We start from the raw sequence: 18,168 nt of genomic DNA, 5'->3' as shown, positions 1-18,168 counted from the left end.
TCATAAGGTGTATGTTACTTGTATCAGCTTCTTTTACGCAAAACCATGACTGTAACATTTGTGTACTTATGCAGATGAAGAAACGGAGCCCCAGAGAAGTTAAGCGACACATCAGAGGTCACAGAACTAGTCATGGCAAAGCGGGGCATGAAGCCACCCTTCCTGCTCACTCCACTACCCAGAGCCATCAGCTGGGGTTGGTGACTTCCATTCCCAGCAAAATGGCAGAGTGGGTAACCTGAGAACGAGAGAGATGGCTCATCTCCTGCTTCACTTTCTTTTTTAGTGTTTATTTACTTTTGAAGGAGAGAAAGAGCATGAGCGCGGGTAGGGGTGGAGAGAGAGGGAGACACAGAATCCGAAGCAGGCTCCAGGTTCTGAGCTGTCAGCACAGAGCCCTACACGGGGCTCGAACCCAAGAACTGCGATATCATGACCTGAGCCAGAGTCAGACGCTCAAGTGACTGAGCCACCCCGGCGCCACCCACCCACCCCTCCCCCGCTTTTTTTTTTTTTTTTTAATGTTTTCCTAGTTCACTTCTTCATATATAAGTTGGGACAGGGGCACCTCAGTGGCTCAAGCAGCAAAGCCTCCGACTTTGGCTCAGGTCGTGATCTTGCAGTTTGGTGAATTCAAGCCCCACGCTGGGTTCTCTGCTGTCAGCGCCCTCTTCGGATCCTCTGCCTCCCTCTCTGCCCCTCCCCCAGTTGCGCACTCTCTCTCTCTATTGAAAATAAATAAACATTAAAACAATTTTTTGAAAAATATGGAGGTTAGGACAAGGTATGAGAATAAATCCGAGTACCTGCGGTCCCCCCTCGTCTCTCATTTCAACAGTGAGCAAACTGATGGGAACATGGATTTTCTGAACCTCTTCAAGAGAGCTCACAGGCTCTTGCTCCTGAGGCTGACGCAAAGGTATCATAAAATCGCCGCATTTTACAGCGGCTTGAGGCCAGAGGACTTTTTCAGCTCCTGCCCGGGAAATTGTTCTCTCGTGTTACCCTTGCCTTTTCCTGGCCCCTCAGCTTCATGCCAGGGACCCCTAGAGTCTTGAAAAACACCCTCAAACAATTTCCAACAGTGGCATTAAGTGGTTTCCTCATATTGTCTTCGGCGGGGCTCCCGGCAAGTCAGTTATGTCCTAGATGCGGAGAGCAAACCCAGAGGCTTTGGGGAACATAGTAGCAGCTGGGATGACACTTGGGGGAGGGGGATTGTTGGCTGGAGAGGAGAGATGGTGTAGGAGGAGAAAGGGATTGCTGAAGAAATTGGGCTGGTGGAGACCAGGGCATGGGAAGGAGGCCAGGCTTCCCAGGACAACTCAGGAATCACAACACAGGGGTCCCCGCGCTTGGTGAGGGGGCAGGGTGGCAGGGACGAGGACTTGGACAGTGCCTGTCCTGGGTCAGGTCTTCTGGGGTACTCGCGACTGACTCCTTTGGCCCCTCCCAGGAGGGCACAGAGCTCCACCAGGCACCCCTAGCCTTGGTCTGAGGAGTGAACACTGGGCGGGACCCAGGGGCCCTCGAGACGTGCTGGGCACTACTCTGGGGACACCTGTGTGTGAACTCACTTGGGACTCATAGGACCTGACACGTTTTATTGGCATCATTGCTTTATGACAATGATTTTTTTTTTTGACAAATGGGGAGACTGAGGCACAGGGAGATTAAACGACATGCTTGAGGCCACCCAGTGGTGGAGCCAGGATTTGAATCCTGCCATCTGGCTTTCTTTTCTTTTCTTTTCTCTTTTCTTTTCTTTTCTTTTCTTTCTTTTTTTAATTTTTTTTTTATTTTTAAGAGAGACACAGAGCATGAGTGGGGGAGGGGCAGAGAGAGAGGGAGACAGAGAATCCAAAGCAGGCTCCAGGCTCCGAGCTGTCAGTACAGAGCCCGATGCAGGGCTTGAACTCACGAACTGCGAGATCATGACCTGAGCTGAACTCGGCAGCTTAACCGACTGAGCCACCCAGGTGCCCCATCTTCCTTTTTCAATGTTAAAAAATGAAAGGATGGGACCAAGTGGGATGGGACCCAAGGTCCTTCCGCATCCCACCCCTGGGATGGTTGATGACCTTCTCTGCTAACTTAACTGCAGACTCTGGTGTCACACAGGGCGACAGAACAAACCTTACGATAAACAAGTGGCTTTGTAAAAGACGAGCCTGTCAGGCTAACCCGGTTTCCTTCCTTGACATCATGAGATTATGCTCGAACGGCCAGGCCTGGGGCACATCCCGCCCAGTGGTTTGTGGGGAGTGGCCGGGAGCCAGGGGTCCCTCGGAGCTCCCCTCCCTGCTCTTGGTGTCTCTCTGAACCGGGCCCACACCGCCCGGGACAGCTGATGCTGGGTGAGCCGGCCTGATCTCTTCCACCCACCCCCACGCGCTACCCCTGCCCGGTGCCCTTCTTGGGCTCTGAACCCGAAACCCCAGGACAGGGGGATGAAGACGGGTCTTGCATCCTTTCCCCGTGGGGTAGCGCTGGCTTGTCATGAAGCGGGCTCACCTATGCAGAGTTGGGAACCCAGTGCTTTGCTGGCCTGCCTCGACTGCGGTGCCTGCTAAAGCAGAAAGCAAAGATAAGCCGCGGAGGGAGGCACCGAGGGGCCGCCTGGTCAGCACTGAAGGGGGGAAGGGTCAGAGGGGAAGGGTCGGCCCCAGCTCTGCGCTGAAGCTCTGTGTGGCTGGGTCAGGGGCTTGTGATGGCACTGGGCACCCCCACCCCCTCCCTGGACGGAGGCTGAAACCCAGACTCGGAGTGACTTGGCCACGTCCACACAGCGACGGATGGCAGAACCAAAATTGAAAAGGGATCTCTGGAGGCCAAGTCCGGGCCTGGTGCACTTACCCTTGCTGCCTTCCCCTCCGGTACCAGCTCGGCAGGCCCTACGCCCTGGTCATATGGGCTGGGCACCCAGAAGGCCCCAGACGGCACCCAGACGGCACCCACACGGCAATGCTGAGGAACACGAGACTGTGAGAGATGAAAACAAGCTGGTCCCATTCTCTGGGGGAGAATGGGTGGTGGAGACTCAGCGATGCCACGCCCTCCGAGTTCTTGGGGCTCCGGCATCCAGAACCCAAGAGCCCAGGCATAGGATGGCCCGCAGCTCTGAGTCTCTGCAGGCCAGGAGAGACACAGCTGCCCCTGGTGCCTGGGGCGAGCTCTCTGCTTTCCCTCTGGGTCCCCGACACAGTGACACAGCTGGCCAACACTCAGGACGCACGAGAGTTCTTTTACACTGCACGCAACCCTGTGAGGTTGATTCATCATTGCACAGCAGCCTATTAGAGATGAGGAAACTGAGGCATGGAAAGGCTAAGTACCTGCTTGCACTAGTTAAGTACACGGAGGAGGTGGAAAAACCAGGATTGCGAACCCAGACGGCTTGGCTCCCAGGTCCAAGCACCCAACCCTCAGGTCACCCATCTGGGGTAGTTAAGAAGCACCCCTCCCGAATCCCCCAAGGTCCCTGTGGCCTGTCTGTCACAGTGCCCCACCAGAATGGCAGACGCCATGCTCAGTGTAGGCCAGTCGGACTCTCTGGAGCTTGAGTCTCAGGCTGAGTGACAAAGGGGACTGGAGTCATCCTCCCAGAGGTGCCCCCCAACAAGCCCATTTCTGGCTGAGTTCTTTGGAATTGCCTTTGTTTCTCCAGCTCTTCCTTCACCACTGCATCGCGTCCAGTTTCCTCTTAGTAAGGAAGGAGCCCCAGCAGGAGCCCCTGCTTGTTAGCCAGAATCGGGTTCTACAGTTCAAGAGTCCTGTGGATGCAACCATCTCCCAAATGATTTGCTTCTTTCTTTCTTTCTTTCTTTCTTTCTTTCTTTCTTTCTTTCTTCTTTGTCTTTCTTTTTTTCTCTTTCTTCTTTCCTTTCTTTTTTCTTTCTTCCTTCTTTTCTTTCCTTCCTTCCTTCTTTCTTTCTTCCTTTCTTTCTTTCTTTCTTTTTCTTTCTTTCTCTTTCTTTCTTTCTTTCTTTCTTTCTTCTTTCTTTCTTTCTTTTAAAGTTTATTTATTTATTCTGAGAGAAAAAGAGAGCATGAGCAGGGGAAGGGCAGAGAGAGAGGGAGAGAGAGAATCCCAAGCAGGCTCCGCATCGTCAGCGCAGAATCTGTCGAGGGGCATGATCCCACAACTGTGAGACATGACCTGAGCCGAAATCAAGAGTCAGATGCTTAACCGACTGAGCCACCCAGGTGCACCGGTTTTTCATTTCATATACATTTAAAGTAGGCACTAACCACGTGCCCAAACAGGCCTGGATTCAAATGTGGGCTCTGGCCACTTACTAGCTGTTGTGAGCCTGAGGAAGTGACCTCACTTCTCTGTCTGATCTTCACCCCTCTCATTTGAAAAATGAGGATATTACTTTGTGGTACAATTATAAAGATGATGCTCTGGCAAAGGAAAAAGCAGGTGCAAAGAATAAGTGAGTGTTTGCCTTTGACCACATTAATGGTTGCATTAATGGTCCCATCCTGTTACTCCTCCCTATGTCCATGCCCTTCGCCATGAGACTTTGCAGACCTGTCCTTACTGTGGGTGGGAGGTCCTTCCCTACCTCTTCACTCTGCTCTGAGCCCTGTGCTTTGGCCAATGGATGATAGCAGCCATGGCTCGGGAAGATACTTGAGATGGGCTTGTAGAATCGAGTGTGCTCTCTTATGCTGCTACAATGGTCTGCAGATGGACATACCCAAGCTTGCCCACCAGTCCCAGGAGGAAGATGAGAGCTACATGGAGCACGGCCATCCCTAACTGAGCCCAGCCTGGATCAGCTGATCCCCTGACAGCCTTACCAGTCAGCTCAGCTGAGAGCAGCAGAGCCGGTCAAGTTCAGCCTGGGTCAGCCGACCCCCTGTGAGTCATCACAGACATGTGAGAAATAAGCTTTCTTGTTATTTTAAGCCACTGAGATTTGGGATATGTTGTTACGTAGCAATAACTGACACATAAACTGGTACCCGGAAGTAGGCTGTCGCCGTGACCGAACTTACAATACGCAGCATCATTTTTGGGGACTGGGTGGTGGGACTGAGCAAACGATTATGGAAAAGTAGTACGGAAACTGGCAGTGGAGCCTGGAAAAATGGCAACCCACATCATGCAGGGTTGAGTCCATTGGTAAAACTGTTGTCTATAGTAACTTGGGAAACAAAAAAGCTTATCTAATGAACTCTTGGACTCGGGCAAAGAGATTTCCAGGCAGAATATTGAAGGCATCGGTTGGCTCTTATGAGTGTGGTTGGTAAGGTACTAAACGACGAGATGGGCTCAGAAAGTAACTACTGGGTGTGCAGACAGTATTAGAAGGACTACAGAGAAGTTAGCATCTGTTCTGTTGATATGGTTTTGGCCCAAAAAGTAGAATGGCATCAAAGACATAGGGAACCCACAGAGGTTTTGTAAACAGTTGTATTGACAAAAGGACTCCCAGTTTGAATTAAAGAGACAGAGACCATTCAAAATGTAAACAGACCTCAGGGTAGGAGGCAATGTGATCGTTTAAAGGCTGTGTTTCATGATGCCTTCAGAAGTGGCCCGGGAAGGTGACAGAAAAGAGGCTGGAGCAGGAGCCGTGGAGAACAGGGGAGAGGGGACCCTCTCCCAGAAGCAGATCTTAGGGCCGATCAGAGAATGTTACCTGCCCTGTGGGCTGGGGTAACGAGAGACATTGTCCCAGCAGGATTTCAGAATTGCTGCAGACCAAGGACCACTATGGAAGTCCTTCTTTACTGGTTTGAATGGCAATGTTCATGGCAGATATCCCGTTCCCAGTTTACCACTGTATGTTGGAGGCATGGAAGATGGGCAGCTGTCCACGGGTCTCTGAAGGTAGACGTGATCTAGCTGTGTCTGGACTTGACGTAGATCATGAGAAAGTAGACTCCAAGCTTGATGCCATTGGTTGATTTGGATTCTTGCTATGGTAGTGAATTTTGAATGGGGTCCGGGGGGAGGACCTGAATAATTTGGGTCATAAAGGCCGAATGTGGTAGATTTGACCGCACCAAGGGATGCAATTCTTCACCCTTCCCTGTATCCATGTCCTTTGCATGTTCTCCTATTGTGGGCAAGAGTCCCTTCCTCATCCCTGACTCCCGGCTCAGCCCCGAGACTTGCTTTAGACAATAGGATGTGAGCAGATATCATAAAAGCAGAGCCTTGACAAGTGCTTCCCCCCCAGGGCTTCCCCACCTTGCACCTCCGATGATGCCACGAGAAGGGCATGCTCAGGCTAGCCTAGTGATCCATGGAGGAGGACGAAAGAGCCATCCCCAACCCAGCCAGCCAGCCAGCCAGCTTCAGACTTCTGTCCACTCAAGGCCTATAGAAGGGCACCTGGGTGGCTCAGTCAGTTAAGTATCCAACTCTCTGTTTCAGATCAGGTCGTGATCTCACGGTTCCATGAGTTCGAGCCCTGTGTCGGGCTCTGTGCTGACAGCACGGAGCCTACATGGGATTCTCTCTCTTCCACTCTCTCTGCCCCTCCCCAGCTCATGCTGTCTCTGTCTTTCTCAAAATAAATAAATAAATTTAAAAAGAAAACAAAGACCCATAGAACTACCCATCCAACTCAGTCTAAACCAGCTGACCCCGGGCAATCCACTCACAGGAAAACTAATGATTGCTGTTTTAAGTCACAGAAGTTTGAAGTGATTTATTATGCAGCAATAGCTGATTGGACATAGCTACAAAGTGGAGTTTTTCTCCACGGCAGGCTGCTAGCCATGCATGAAGACCAAGTGAAACTTTTCTCTTGTAAAAATTTTTCTAACACCAATCATGCTAACAACAAAAGCTACTACTTATTAAACTCCTATGGCCGGGTCTTGTGAGAAGAGCCACATATGTATCAGCTCATTGAATTCTTGAAACAACCCTAAGGGGTGGGTGTGATTATTCCCATTTTACAGATGAAAAGTGGTGAGGCTCAGAGAGGTTAAGAAACCAGGTCTAGGTCACACAGCTAATTTACAGCAGAGTTTGGATTCAACTCCAAGCCAGCCAACTCCACAACCTGCTTTCAGAGTGTTCTCTGTCCTACTTCTGGCTTTATTTATGGTGTGACCATGTTCACTACAATCTCAAAGAGAAAAGAAAAAAAAAACTTGTAAAAAGAGCAAAAACAACAAAAATTTTATTCCAAGTAATGTAGTAACTTTTTTTGTGTATATACTTGGCTGTACTCTAAGCGGTTGGTTTGTACAAGATGGTTAAAAAGGGGCCAAAGATAAAAGGTTTCTTTTCCTCCCTTTTCCTGTATATGAAGTTGCTGTTTGTTTTTTCACGTTTGTTGTATGTGTGAAACAATGTTGTCCAACAATGGACCGGAATTTTATTTTGCTGAGTTGTTCTAACAGGAACAACAAATATAAGTGGGTGTAGGCATTGTAGCCGATGGGGTTGGCTTCTTCCTTGGGAAGAAGTGACTCCATTTTTTAGGCTGTGCACAGGGTCACACAGCACTTGCTGGTTTTGTTTTCCCAATAGAATTTTTTTTAAGTTTATTTATTTATTTTGAGAGAGAGAGAGAGAAAGAGAGAGAGTGCAGGGGAGGGGCAGAGAGAAAAGGAGAGTGAGAATCCCAAGCAGGCTCCACACTGTCAGCGCAGAGCCCAGCATAGGGCTCAAACTCACAAATCGTGAGATCATGACCTGAGACGAAGTCGGACGCTTAACCAACTGAGCCAGCCAGGGGCCCCAATAGAAGCAATAGAAGACATTCTATAAGCAGGTGTCAGAGAATCGCAGAAGAGAAAGGCAGACACTCAGATAAGGTGAGGTAGAAACCGCAGGAGGCTGATAGGACGGCACGCCTAGGTCAGGGAAGAGGTCAGACCTCGCAACTGGGAGCGCAGCCCCATGGAATCGGGACTCAGTCTTCCTGGAAGGCCCTGCCTGGCTTGTGCAGGTGCCGTTGAGAGAGCAGAGATTATTTTTGACACGTCAAGGACATCACCGAACAGAGGTTGGGGCACGGAGTCCCCTTGGTTCCATACATAGAGGACGCCCAAGGAGAAACCACGACACGGAGAAAATGAGGCTTGGACTGGGCATCAGAAGATGGTCAGGATTTGGGTAACTTAAGAAGAAATCTCAGGGAAGGATTCACTTACCCAAAGTCCTGGGACTAGCCTGGGGCAGGATGGGACTGACCATGGATCCAGGTGTGCGCGCTTCCTACTACCCCACATTGCCCTGGGGAAGGTCCCCGCCCTGGCAACTCCCAGCCAGGCCCTGAGCATATGCCTGTCCAGCAGCTGGCACCATGGCCGTGGGCACCTGCAGCCCTGGGTGAAAGCTGGGGAGAGCAGGTGACAGTGGCCTTCTGGGTGGTGGAGTGTGGTGGTGACAAGCACAGACTCTGTAGCAGGTGGCTGGGGACCTATTCCTCGCTCTGCTGCTAACCAGCCACGCGGCTTCAGGCAAGTCACTTAACCCCTTTTATTTTTAAACTTTTCATGTTGAGAGACTTACAGATTTATAAAAGAGTGGCAAAGAGATTTTACATATTACCTGTCACCACACGTCACATACCTGTCACCCAGCTTCCCCTGATGTTGACGTCTTACATCACTAGGGTACTTTCGTCCCAGGTAAGAAATTAACACTGGTACATTACAGTTCACTGCATTCCAGGCTTTCCTCGCATTTCTGGTTTTTCCACCGATGTTCTTGTTCTGTTCTGGGATCCCCCACAGGATATAACACCACATTTAGATTCCACCTCTCTTTGCTTCGGTCCCCTCAGTTGCAAAATGGGGATGATGGTAATGATGGCACCTATTTCATCGTGAGGATCCAGGGGTGGACCACAGATGTCCAACACGGAGACGGTGCCTGGCACAGGGAGGTGCTGTGTAAGTGGAAGCCATGATTATTTCACTCCACCTAGCAACGCCGTTGCGTGACCTCTGCAGTATGCCTTATGGGACCAGCTAGGACCTCTACCACTCACTTGGGACTCAGGTTCTTCTGTAACCCCTGGCAGGCTGGGTTGGAGACAGTCAACCCCAGACATCATCACTGAGACCCAAGAGGTGCTTCTCCTACCTCTGCAAACTGACCAGGAGCAGTGGCTTGGGACTCACTTTGGAATCAGGCAGGCCTGGGTTCAAAACATGACTTGAACGAGATGTGGGGGGGCGGGGCATGGTATGGCCACCCACCCTCCTGTCATCTAACAAGTAGCTACTAAGGGCCCACCGGTCATGCCTGGCTCTGTGCTAGACATTTCCCCACACCCTCCCAGCAACTCGTAGGATGCTTGATGTTTCCATCCCCATTATACAGATAAGGGAACTGAGGCTCAGAGTGTTTGAATGAATGACTGAAGTCATCCAGCTAGGAAGTAAGGGAGCCAGGACACAAGCCCAGCCCCTTTGGGTGTGGAACCCAAGCCATCAGCTGTTCTTCCAGTTGTTACTGCCTCTCTGAGCACCAGCCCTGTTAATAACAGCCATAACCCCGGGTACAGGTATGGCTCTAATCACTTTACATGAACTCAACCAGTGAATAAACTGTTTTTGTTTTAATTCACTCGCTCCTTATAATAACTCTTCAGGGTGGGTGCTATTATTACGCCTCTCTTACAGATGAGGCACAGAGAGATTAAGTGACTTGCCCGAGGTCACACAGCTAGAAGGTGACAGAGGCTTTGAATCCAGACTGTCCACCTCCAGCACTTGCCCTCCTCAGCACTGAGTCACCTGCTATGCACTCATCTTTTTTTTTCTTTTTACACTCATCATTTTCTGTAGCCAGGATTTCACAGACTCAGGGTCTGAGGGCCCCACACGTCCCGGGGGTGGTGGTGGACAGGACACAGAGCTGCCTTAGAAATAGGAGGAGAAATAGAAGCAGAAATAGGGACCCAGAAAGAGGGTGGGCAGCAGAGCACGGTCGGGGACAGCCCGAGACCCTCCTCTCCAAGTCACGAGGCCGCCCGGAAGCCCTGGCCGAGTGCCCCGCGCTGGCCGTGCCGCCCGAGACCACCCTCGGGGAGCTTCCTGCTGACTCTGGGTTCTGGAGGCGGCCCCCAGGGAATGCCCTGATGGCCTGGTTGGGCATTTTTGCAGAAGCATCAGCTGGGGAGAAGAGGACGGGCAGGGAGGGGAGCAGAGAGGAGATGGAACAACATGGCCAAGGCCAGGGGCAGCTGGGCAGAGTGGAGGGGAAGCCGGCATATGTGATTCCCTGTTAGCCAGGTGGTGTGTTCAAATGAGGACAAATATGTATGAGTGGGCACGGAGCCCACAGGGAGCCCAGCAGCACAGTGCAGAGAGGGCTTGGTCTGCCTGGGAAGTCGCTGCAGGGGTCTGCATCATGCTAGGAAAAGCAGGGAGTCTGAGTTTGCTGCAAAAGAAGGGGGGGGGTGTCTGGGGAGGGGGAGAAGACGGAAGCTGTCCATTGTCATGCCTGCTGCCCGCCCTGAGGCCGATGGCCACTGTCAGCCACCCTTTCTTCCAGCCACTCTGGGAGGCAGGGATTATGGAGGTTCAGAGAAATGAACTGATTTGCCCAAGGTCACACAGGTTACTAACTGCAAGGTGAGGTGTCTCAGATGGTATCCTGGTCCGAGGAGGGTGGGGTGTTCAGGACTTATAGAGAGCTTCCACACCAGGCTGGCCTCCCAGCTTGCAGCCCCACCTGCTATCATTTGTGGCTTTGAGGTGCAGAGGGGACTCTAGGGCAGCTCATGGCCTCCGGGCTCACACCTAGCAGTGGAAGCAGCCACAAAGGTCAACCCCCAGCCTTGGGGACAAGGACAGATTTGAGGGCTTTAAAAGACAGGCACCAAAAAAAAAAAAAAAAATTAAGAGGGCAAAGAAGGCAGCACTTTAGTTAGTTTGGAGTGGATGAGGAGGGAGGCGTTCAGGCGAAGGTTTAAAGAACTAGACCGAGAAGGGTCTTGAGGAACAGGAAATAGGCCAACAGGTGGAGAGAAGAGGGGCAGGGGCAGTGTTTGCTGCTGATTGCACTGAAGGCCCCAGTGAATGGCCTCCCTGAACCCACGCCTTCCGCAACGAGACTTTGCAGCTCCTCCCACCTGCGAATCAGGGATGCCCTCGGTACTGGTTTGGGCAGAGAGAAAGCAGCCGAAGTGTGCCAGGCCTGAGCCCAAGCCATAAGAGGCCTTGCACGCCCCCGCTCACTCTCTTGGACCCTGGCCTCCTCGGTGTGAACAGCAGGGTCTAGCCTCCTGAGGGGAGGTAGCTGGAGGGATGGGTGAAACGAGCAAAGGGACTCAGAGTACATGTATCATGACGAGCCCTGAGTAATGTATAGAATTGTTGAGTCACTGGGGCGCCTGGGTGGCCCAGTCGTTAAGTGTCCAACTCTTGATCTCAGCTCAGGTCATGATTTCGTGGATCCTGAGATGGAGTCCGGAGTTGGGCCCCACACAGCGTGGAGCGTGCTTGGGATTCTCTCTTTCTCTGTCTCTCTCTGCCCCTCCACTGTGCTCTCTCTCTCTCTCAAAATAAATAAATAAACTTAAAAAAAAAAAAGAATTGGTGAATCACTATGTTTTGTACACCTGAAACTAATAGAACACTGTATGTTAACCATACTGGAATTAAAATAAATTAAATTATTGGGAGGTGTTAGGTTATGAAGGTGTAGCCCTCATGGATGGGATCAGTGCCCTTACGAAGGAGACCCCACAGAGGTCGTACCTTCTCTGCCGTGTGAGAACACACGAGAAAAGGCCCGTCTGCAACCCAGAAGATGGCCCTCACCAGGACTGGACCACGCTGGTACCCCAACCTCAGACTTCCAGACTCCAGAACTGGGAGAAATAAATGTCTGCTGTTTATAAGCACCCAGTCTTGTGGTAGTTTCTTACAACAGCTCAAGTGGATAAGACGTCGTCTGTGGACATCTTCCATTGCTCCATGGCTATATGGGGTTGGTTATGTCTACTATTCTAGGTGTCTGGAGTGGGGGGAAGGCCTTACCCTTTTGCGGGGGTGGGGGGGCGTCTTAGATGCGCCTCCTCTGCTGGAGTCACCAGTGCTGCTGGGGGTGGGGAGACCTGCACTCACGGAAGGAGCCCGAGCTGGGAGTCTGGACACGAGCCCTGGTCCTGGCATTGTCCCAACAACTGTGACTCTTGGGCAAGACCGTCCCCCAGTGGCTCAGTATGTCAAGCAGAGGGCAGGGAGTGGAGGGAAGCTTTGCAATCCTGTGCTGATCTCCAGCAAGCACCTTTGGCATTATCCCCTGAAAACCTGCATCTGAAAATCAGGCAAGGAGGCTACCTGTGTGGGATGCTTCCCACATGCTGGGAGCCCTCAGCACCTGCCACTGAGTGTGATTCCCCAGGAGGCCCAGAGAGGTTCCAAGACATTCCACAGCCAGAAAGTGGCCAAGGCTGAACCGGAACCCCAGTCTCGGGCCCTGTAAGGATGCTCTGTGCCACAGAGCTGGGACCCCAGCTCAGCTGCACACCCACTCTGGCAAAAGCACAGGTAGGAAGTAGGTGAGAAGTGGGTTAGCTCCTCGGGAGGGGCCGAAACCGAGGCCTACTACTTCTGTACCGAGGAGTGAAACTGGGGTGGGGGTGGTCCCAGGCCCTCTGTCCCCCAGGACAGGTCCCCGTGTCCTGACTCTGGGGCTCCAGTTGGAAATTGGAGTTGCAAGGCAGGCTCTCCCTTCCCCACCCAGGCAGATCCTGAGCCCAGCACTGCCACTGCTGCCCCTCACACCCAGGCTGGAACCCTCCCCTCAGCCTGGGTCACTCTTAGGCTGCTTACCTGTGTGAGCTAAAGAGCCTTGGCCTTGGAGTCAGGCCGCCCTGAGTCAGGCCCTGGTTTTCTAACACTTTACCTCTCCGTGCCTCAGTTTCCTCATCTGTCAAATGGGAATAAGGAGAGCGATGACCTCCCGAGGTTGGGGGAAGGACAGGGCCCTTGGGTGTCTGTGTGTGGTTTGGATTCATGCGGCAGGGGGTTGGGAGAAGGGGCCCTCAGGAGTGCTCCCCACAGACACACCTAGTACTGGTATCTCACTCCCCTCTTCAGAGAAGTAAAAGCTGCTTCTGTCCCTCTCCCTCAGAGCACTTGAATGATTTTTTTTTTTATATATACTTATTTATTCTTGAGACAGAAAGAGCCAGAGCATGAGCAGGGAAGGGGCAGAGAGAGAGGGAGACACAGAATCCGAAGCAGATTGCAGGCTCTGAGCTGTCAGCACAGAGCCCGACGCGGGGCTTGAACCCACAAACCGTGAGATCATGACCTGAGCCAAAGTCGGACGCCTAACCGACTGAGCCACCCAGGTGCCCCTTGAATGATCTTTTTTGGAAAAGCACAGTGATTTCCAAGGCAAGCCCAAGTCGTGAGCAGCTCCCGTGGCAGGTCCCACAGTTTGGACTCGGACCTGCAATTCATTCCGCGGTCATGCTTTATTCCTGCTGAACCCAGGCCCCCGCACTCTTGGCCCAGGGCTCCTCCTGGGGCCCTCTTCTAGCTCTCCCGGGATCTGCGCGCCTGCCGACCCCGAGACGCTCGCGCTGCCTCGGGAGATGACAGAGTTGGGTGTCTAGAACCCGCAGCTGCGCTCCCGCAGGAGCTCTGAGCTCCGCAGAGGCCCCAGGGGGCGGCGGCCAGCACCCCCCACCGGCCGCTCCGCGAGGGACCTGGGCTCCCAGCCGGGTCCTCAGCTCCCCCTGCCCCCCCCCCCCCCCCCCGCCGCCCCCCCCCCCCCCCCCCGCCCCTTCTGCGGGAAAACGTCCCCGGCGAAAGGCTCCGCCCCCGAGCGGGCTCAGGAGTGGCAGGAAGGGCAGCCAATGACAATGGAGGCAGAGCATTACATCATCATTCTGGGCTCCCATTGGTTGGCAAGACAGCCTCCTGGGCTCCGCATCCGAACTGCGACTCTAGGCCTCTGTGCCCCAGGCTCCCAGAGCCTTGGGGTCAGGCTGGCAGACAAGGCCCGTGTAGGGCAGAACGCTGGGCAGACGGAGGTCCGGGCTGTGCCACTGAGCAGGGGAGAGGCGTGGTGTCGGCGGGCGTCCCTTTCCTCACGTGCAAGAGAAGTTTCCTATTCTAACATCCTCCCCCACTGCCACCATTTTACAGAACTCCCAAGACCACCTTCTGCGCCCCCCCCCCCCCCCCCCCCCCTCTACCTCCACATATTCACCCACTTGTGCGTCCTCCCTGCAGGGCTGCTAGCCCTCGGGGGACAGAGGTCTTGTCTGGCTCGCTCTCCGTTGCATCCCCGGAGCCTGGCAGGACGTGGACACGTATGGTAATGGTTTGCATGAGCTGAATGTTTCCTAAAAGGCAGACACAGCTAAGGCTTCTATGTTATTTTATTCATATTGTAAACATTAACTCTGCGCAGACATTGAGGCTGGGTGAGCATAACGGATGGTCCAAGGTCATAGACCTGGTGAGTGGGAAATTCGGCATTTGCACCCAGGCGGACTGGCTCTAGAGCCCTTAATCTCTATGCCCCGGGGAATGAATAGCCAACCCTCGCTGTCGGGCCTGGTTTAAGGTCCCCAGCCCGATGGGCAGTCTTTGGCAGGAGGCTTCCTTGGCCTGGCTTGTCGGGGCCAGGCAGTTCCACTGAGCCGTCCTAGTGAGCTTGGGTGGTGATGGGGAAAAACCGTTGCTGGGATTTGAGGAGGTCAGTCCTGAAATGTCAGAAAGGATTTCAGCTGTTCTGCCACCCCGAGGATGGTGGCGCATACATCACAGCGAGCTGGCTCATGTCAGGTCATCCGTGGCATTCGATGCTGGCGTGTTGCTTCCTCTTCTCTCCAGCCCCCCGCGCCCCATCTTTCTCTCAGTTCTAGTCCGAGCGCTGCGCAGATTCTCTGTGAGTGATCCTAAGAAACCGTGCCTCCTCTCTAGGCCTTGGTGTCCCCTCACCTGCCCCAGGAAAAGGTGGGATGGATACTCTCAGACCCAGAAAACCTTTGGGGTCCAACCCGTGCCCTCCACTGGAGGTCTCTGGCCATTGGGCCTGTGCCCTATTGTTTTGAGCCATGGGGGGTGCTGTCCCAGTGGTGCCAGGTGGGGGAGGGGGGAGTGAAGGTGTCTGAGTGCTGTGCCGAGGCCGGAGGGACAGAGAGAATGAGGCCCAGCAGGGGAACGCATACTTTAACGGATAATTGCAAAGCTGTCTGTGAGTAGGAGCACAGGGAGAGAGCATTCAGGTCTGCACCGGAGTCTGAAGGATGCTTTGAGGATGAGAATGCAGCCCTTGGCTGAGCCTTAATGTGGCCCAGAAGTTTGTCAGGCAGATGGGCTGGGGAGAGGGAAGCATTCACTCACTCACTCACTCACTCACTCATATTTTCTGAATAAATGCAGAAGGGCATATTGTGGAAAAGAATGTATCAGGGGAAGATAGGACTGGGTACTTTTAAAATCCAGAGTGGCCTTCACCATGGGTGTTCAGAATCTCCATGTAGAGTTCCAGGAGGGGGCTGGGCCTCTCCCTTTTTGGCAGGCCTGACTGTTGGGTGCTGCCTCTCTTTTCCCCTTCCCACCGCACAGCCAGCCCATGCAGTGTCTGTGAGCTGCTCTAGAAGGATGTGACTCCAAGGAGGCTCTGGGAGCCGTGTATCCTAGCAACCGCCGAGGCTGGCATCAGCAGGGCTAGGCCCAGACTCAAGGTGTGTTCTAATTTTTCAGCCTTCTATTAATGGTGCATCTCCCACAGGGATGGGGGTAGGAAGGAAGAGGAGGGAGATGGTCAGGAAGTCTAGCATCCAGCCCCCTACTGTCTCTCAAACAACACAGTTGGGGGGGGGGGGGGGGGGGTAGGAGGGGGGGGAAGGGGGAAGGAGGGAGACAAAGGGAGCCCTTTAGCTGAACATACCCCGGGCCGGTCACCAAGGCCAATTTATAATCATTCAGAATACAGTGAATCCAGGTAGTGATCGTTGGTGACAGCTAACATGGTAAAAGGATAGACGGATGGAAATGATGTTCCTTCTCGTGGAAGACTGTAACACCACCTAGGAAGTATTCCTACCAAAAGTCAAACCAGAATCTGATCAAGCCTCGACAGGTAACTCCTGGTTACAGAGATATAACTAGATGAACAGAGCAGCTCAAGAGAAATCCCAGCCAATTATAACGGATGGACTTTATTTGGATCCTGAGTCTTAATAACAAACTAAAAAACAACAATGACAATAAAAACTGAGACATCCAATGAGACCATTGGGGAAATTTAAACACTGACTGGGTATTTAATCATGTCAATGAGTGATTTTTTAATTTTTGAGGGCAGTTAAGATGGTTGGGACTATGCTTAAAAAGAGACCTAACTGGGGCACCTGGGTGGCTCAGTCGGTTGGGCATCCGACTTTGGCTCAGGTCATGATCTCGCGGTCCGTAGGTTTGAGCCCCGCGTTGGGCTCTGTGCTGACCGCTCAGAGCCTGGAGCCTGTTTCGGATTCTGTGTCTCCCTCTCTCTCTGACCTTCCCGCATTCATGCTCTGTCTCTCTCTGTCTCAAAAATGAATAAACGTTAAAAAAAAATTAAAAAAAAAAGAGTCCTAACTGCTGAGGAATGCAAATGGAAATATTTGTGGATGAAATCATCAGATGTCTGGAGTGTGCTTTCAAGTCATGCACGGTGGAGAGGTGGATGTGGGGGGTTACATGCAATGAGATTGACCCTGAGCTGATAATTGTTGTAGTTGGTGATGACGGGTGCTTGGGGTCATACTACCCTATTAATTTGAGTCATATGAAATTGCTGATATTTGACCACTTTTGACCTTCAAAATGGCAATTTCGTATGGTGCAAACTAATTTTTTGGTATATGCTTGACATTTTTTCCTAATAAGGTATATATTTTTTTAGAGCAGAAGGAGAAGTCCATGCCTGCTTTTCCAGAAGTCTCTGCACTAGGAAAGAGGTATCATAGGCTGGTACTAAAATATGTAGCACCGTCATGAGAAAAGCTGAAAACAGCCCTCCGAGGCTTTTGTAACCTGTGTGAATTATTTTCTGTTGAACTAGTAATAATAGTCATTCACGATTTGCTGGCCACTGACAGCAAATGTTCGGCGACTTGCCTGGGTGTGTTTGAGCCGCAGAAGGTGGCTTCATTGATTTATTTTTTATTTTTTTTTAAATGTTTATCTTTTTGAGGGGGGAGGGGCAGAGAGAGAGGGGGAGACACAGAATGGAAAGCAAGCTTCAGGCTCTGAGCTGTCAGCACGGAGCCCAATGGGGGGGCCGGAACTTGTGAACTGGGAGATCACGACCTGAGCTGAAGTCGGACACTTAACCGACTGAGCCACCCAGGCGCCCATTCATTGATGTTTTAATTGCTCAATAAGAAACAATAAAAAACTGAATCCAAACAAGCAATACACGGGGCATCAAATGGAAATTCTTGCCTTATGAAGGCAACTTGGGTCATTCCTGGAGTTTCTGGAGATACACTAGCCTTGTGGGACATTGTCTGGATGATCCCCGCAGTGGGTGCAGAGGCAGGCCTGGGACTTCAGCCCTGCTTTGTTCCGTGGTCTCTGCATATGTCTCGACCTTTGGAGTCACAGCGTCAACTCTTACCTTTTTTGGGACTTGTGGTTTCCTGTACCTGGAAAAGGCTGGGGTTTTCCATTAAGTCCCTTCTCTGGTTGTTGTTTCTGTCTCGGTGATGAGTTAGTTACTAGATCAACCGACAAGGTTTTCTTTGTTTGTTTCAAAAATATTTATTCATTTATTCTTTTTAAGTAGGCGCCACACCCCACATGGGGCTCGAACCCACGACCTCAAGATCAACAGTCACATGCTCCACCAACTGAGCCAGCCAGGTGGCCCCTTATTTGTGTTTAATGTCTTCTCTTTGCTGACGACTGTGGTGGGTGCTGGTTTCTTGTCTTAACAAGCTCACCAATAAAATCCCGACTCTACCTCTTACAAGCTTTGTGACCTCAAGCAAGTATTTCATCTCCGTTTGGGCCTTAGTTTCCTTACTTGCAAACTGGGGGTAATGAGAGTTAATACCCTTGTGTAGGGATTTTGTGAGGATTAAATGAGATAAAGCAGGCCAAGTACTTAGTGTCTGGCACATTGTAGGGCCCAGTGAATGGTAACTACTAGGACTACTATAATTATTATTACATAAAGCCCTGAGTGTTTAACAGTGAATACAGACCCTGTGGTTCCAA

At 51.9% G+C, this 18,168-nt stretch overlaps 1 non-coding gene across 1 annotated transcript; it reads right to left on the bottom strand.

Annotated features, from left to right (window-relative positions):
* Window positions 1-17,740: 17,740 nt before the first annotated feature.
* On the bottom strand, window positions 17,741-17,813 carry TRNAN-GUU (transfer RNA asparagine (anticodon GUU)). Its single transcript has one exon. It is a non-coding gene; the product is annotated as a tRNA-Asn (tRNA).
* Between the last annotated feature and the right edge of the window lie 355 nt (window positions 17,814-18,168).

The sequence above is a fragment of the Panthera uncia genome, assembly GCF_023721935.1.
Source record: "Panthera uncia isolate 11264 chromosome B3 unlocalized genomic scaffold, Puncia_PCG_1.0 HiC_scaffold_1, whole genome shotgun sequence".
In the NCBI taxonomy this organism is placed as follows: Eukaryota; Metazoa; Chordata; class Mammalia; order Carnivora; family Felidae; genus Panthera; species Panthera uncia.
The sequence above is the reverse complement of the archived record's forward strand: the minus strand, read 5'-3'. Positions and strand labels throughout refer to the sequence as shown.